Here is a 4680-nt window from a genome sequence, read left to right as displayed (position 1 = left end):
TGGACTCCGTCCTGCTGGACTTCTCTTGATGTGATTGGTCAGATGAACAACGACTTCCTGTCAGTCTATGATAGTCCCCAGCCTCTCTGGTCTCAAACTTCAGTCTTACACGGTTCAGATATGATCTCAAAGCTGCCTGGAGAGGCGCAGAAATGATAAGCATATTGCAGCAGTGACTCTGTAAGTTTATGCATGATGCAGCCTAGTGAGGTGCAAATTTGTATTTTGACTATTTCACATTATATGGGAGATCAGCTTTAATTCATTTCACACAGGGAATCGGGTATCTCAAGTGGGGAGTCATTAAATGAAAAGTGAAAATGTTAACCTGCTCAATTTGTCCATAAATGCAGGCACTGAAAGACATGAAGAACACTAAATGCTCCGGCTTGCACATAGCCTACATATTTCTTTGCCATATGCCAAAAACTCACAGTGCAATATGCCTGCAGTACAAGATGAAGGCCCTCCATGACTGACAGAGAGAGTGTATAGCAGGACTGTCAAACTCATTTTAGTTCAGGGGCTACATACAGCCCAATTTGATCTCAAGTGGGCCGGCCCATAATAACCTATAAATATAAACCCCTTTAATTTTTTGTTTCATTCTGAAAATGTTCATCCATTTACCAAAAAAGAAACTGTGCAAATTCAACAGCATATGTCTTAGTTTTTCCACATTCAGTGGCAAGGTTCCATTAATATTGTTTTAAGTCAGAAGTCTCATACAGACTCTTTTTAAACTGAAACTGCTGGTTGACAATATTTTTCACAATATTAAATATCTTTAAATATGACCATAGAAAGTACAAATTGTAATTTCAGAGAGCTGTATTCTGGTCAGAGAAAAAAAAGCTTTTAAGGCAGTATTTTACATGAAGTATCTGCTCACTGTTTAAATTGCTCCAGAAACCTCTCAGCCTTCACATGTGCATCAACATTAGGTGTGCCAAGTCATCTAGAGGGCCAGATTGGACCCTTTGGCAGACCAGTTCTGGCCCTTGGGCCGTGTGTTTGACACACCTGGTGTATAGGGAGAACTGTGTCCCACTGAACCTAATTTACAGGGATCCATGTGAGAGGGCACAATAAATATTGACAGCACTACATGTCTAAAGAATAGCTGATCTTGTTTACAATTTAACTTTTAAAAGACAAATGCCATATTTTGGGGATTCAAAGTTCAGCTTCTGCCATTTAATCTGTACCAAGAAGATTTGTTATTTAAAGGCAAACACCAAAACTCGAAGCCAGAAACCAGACAAGTAAATCTCATACTTGTAATGTCATAGGGTATAAAGTCTGGAGCTGGCCTGTAGACAATGAATAGGAGTCTGATTTAGTGGACCCACAGCAGTTTGTTTTCTTTCTTATACCAAAATAAATAATTCAGGTAAACAGAGATAACAATAGGAATAGTCCAACCCACCAGATCTCCTAAATTTGGCCTGCAACATTTACATAGTCTGACGTGCATTCACTTCTCTCCTCAATGCATCTACAGTTTCTCCAGTCTCTTGCAGATCTGTTGCATCATTGACTCTGTTGGTCGGCAGCAGTGTCTTTTTTTTTTTAAAGATTATTTTGGGCTTTTATTGACTGCATCTAGAGAATGACAGGAAAAGGGGAAGAGAGAGGGGGATGACATGCAGCAAAGGACCACAGGTTGGAAGTGAACCTGTGCTGCTGCAAAAGACTCAGCTTACCTGGGGCAGACACTCTACTTTCTGTGCTATAAGTCCCACCTGCATTATATTTTGATTAAAAAATGTATCAAACAAAATCTGAATATCACTTCTTCAGATTTTATCACTTCTATCTATATTCTATCACTTCAGATCAGAAAGCTTTAAAATTGATGAGAAGGCTTGATTGGTTGCATCTTTATGGCAGTGTGAGGATTTCTCCTGCAGGGGTCACTGTTTCATCACTAAATCCATGCAGTTATGCGGCTCCTATTAGTTTTTTCTTCTTTCCTCCAACTTCACAAAGCTTGATTTAAGGATAATACGACCATTACTCATTCCTTATCTCTGTAGGAGAGTTGAATTTGTCTCTGTGTGTGTTTTGGGGGAGTCATATTAAGCTTTGTAAAAACTTTAACAAAAGACGTCTCTTGCCCTTTTATGGCTCTTTTATTTAATTGGTAGACAAGTTGAATTCCACAGGAGCCACTTTTCCTTATTCATTCCCAAATTCCTGTCTACCAGTGTCACCTAAAGTGTTTTGAGCCCAGGCGATTAATCAAGCACCAATCACATGTGTTTTACATTTCAACTTTAAGTGGTTTACATACTTAATGCATAATGGAGCTGTTAAAGAAACATGGCTGTTGATTCATATTAAGCTCCCATATCTCTCTTTGACAGGGAATGTATGTATGATTGTTTATTTACAGAGTGCAGTACATTCGGTCTGGTACAGCTAATGCCTTGGAACCAACATAGGCACACTTTTAAACATGTGGTCACCATTTCACTAAAATAATTGAGCCATTAAGCTATTTGAGCTGCAGGGTTGTTAGTGCTCTGGTAACAAATGACAACGCTTTGATGCATTCTTTCCTCTGTGTCCATCTACAATATGCTGGATCCCTGCCGGCCCAATAGCTAAAGGTAAACATGTTTTGTTCTCGTTTTGTGTGGTCCTCTGAGAACCAAAATATCTTTACAATTTGGTGTCTGGCTTTAGATCATTGGAAAAGGCAGGGTCAGTAAAGCAAGCATACCAATAAGTATACAGTCTATAATGGTGCCTGTGAACTGAGCAGAATTACACCATTAGAGAAGTTGGATGTAGCACTTTAAAAAGCTTGCACTAACTCTGATATTAAACTATTTTCACGTGTCTTGCTGGTACTGTGGTCACATTAATCAGAATTTTCCTAGACTTTGAATATTGAAGTCATACTCCATCCAAAATCAATCTTGTGAGTATTAAAAGCGAGGCTTAAAAGCTAGTCACCTTGTTCCAGGCAGGTCAAAAGTTGTAAAAGGTTTGCAGTTTTCCTCATCATTAAAGCCTAGTAAGCTGATGATGGTGCCATGCCATTGTTCCAACAGTCTAAAATTCCAAAACCCCATTAGTCCCAAAAATGTCCCATTGTTCTGAAAGTCCATTTCGTCTATGAAAATACACCCTCCCTGCAGTTAGTTTCTGTTTCACAGTGGCGTTTGAGCCACCAAACCTGGGTGTGCTTAAAGCCAAAACATGATGTTTTCCTAACCATCATTTTTGTGTTTTTTTGTGTGTCTAAACTATACACTTACCACAGCGTTGTTGACAATGTAACGTATCTTTAACATTACATGTCACATTCACCCATGGGTGGCCGAGGCTACCATAAAAGGGGGCCACCTGCTACTCAGTTTTAACGCTCCCATACACCGATGGAGCAATTTGGGGCTCAGTATCTTGCCCAAAGATACTTTGACATTCTGACTGGAGGAGTCAGAGATTGATTCATTGATTAACTGATTGTAGACCAACTACTCTAACTCCTGAGCCCCAGCTTCACCCACACACAATATGAACATTTTTTTTCTGGCAATTGGATTGTCTAACCTCAGGGAGCAGTACAATGGGTGTTTGTTTTTGGGATAACGGGCTTTCGAAGAAATGGGCTTTCAGTCCAATGGGACATTCTTTTGGACTATGGGGCTTCAGAATCTTTGGCTGTTTAACACAATGGGCAGTCTACACTTGGAGTCCAAGATCTAAACATCAGTAAACATCAAGGAAAAGATAGAGAAGATGCTAGCCATTGTACAGGCGCTGGAAAATAAACCGGATGACCTTTGTGCTGCAACAGTTTCTGACGGGATGTCAGGAACTGTAATATCCTTTGATTCACCAAAACTTGGCTGAATCCTGGACAATACTATTCAACCAGGAGGCTCTTTTTCTTTATCACAATCTGACCGAGCAGAGAACACAGACAAGAGAAGGAGAGGACTTGTGTGACTTACGAGGAATAAGAACTGGTGTGAAGGTGGGAATGTGAGGTGCTGTCCCATTCCTGGAGTGGATCACTGCTATATGCCATTCAGAGCCCATGTTCAGGAGGAGCGACCATGCAGCTGTCTTGCTGGTGTCGGGATGTTTGGACAGTTAAAGCATTCCATCAGTACCATCCAGAAACATGGACGATTCTAAAGCAGCAGCCGACAATGTGAGGAGACAGAAAAGGTCTAAATTTAAACCAACTGAAGGGACTACATTTCACTGGAGTTGTACCTTTTATAATTCCATGTGACACATAAATGACTGACTGATTAATTCATTGATATAGGAACTTCTCAAACCACTGTTGTGCCATGATCCATTTGACTTTTGTCTGTCTATATCTTCAGTATGTTCCACATAGTCCTAGAGAAAAAAAAGTAAAGAAACAAATCTAAATATACTGCTTTTATCAGAGGGACAATATAGTACTAGAGTATCCCATTAATAATAGACCAGAAAACTTCCCAACTGCAGATTTTTCTTCTTCATGCGTAAAATGATCCTTTAAATTATTCAACACAAAATAACATTTCATTCATTCTTGGAGATCGAAGCGATATGAAAGTTTTCACTTCTTTGCTTCACTTTCTTTCTCAAGTAATTCTAAAATAACAAGAATGAAAACATGCATTAGTTTTATGCTTTTACTTCAACTTCACCTTGATGCCTGCCTGA

The sequence above is a fragment of the Epinephelus fuscoguttatus genome, linkage group LG6 (assembly GCF_011397635.1).
Source record: "Epinephelus fuscoguttatus linkage group LG6, E.fuscoguttatus.final_Chr_v1".
Classification (NCBI taxonomy): domain Eukaryota; kingdom Metazoa; phylum Chordata; class Actinopteri; order Perciformes; family Serranidae; genus Epinephelus; species Epinephelus fuscoguttatus.
This window is presented reverse-complemented; position numbering follows the sequence as displayed.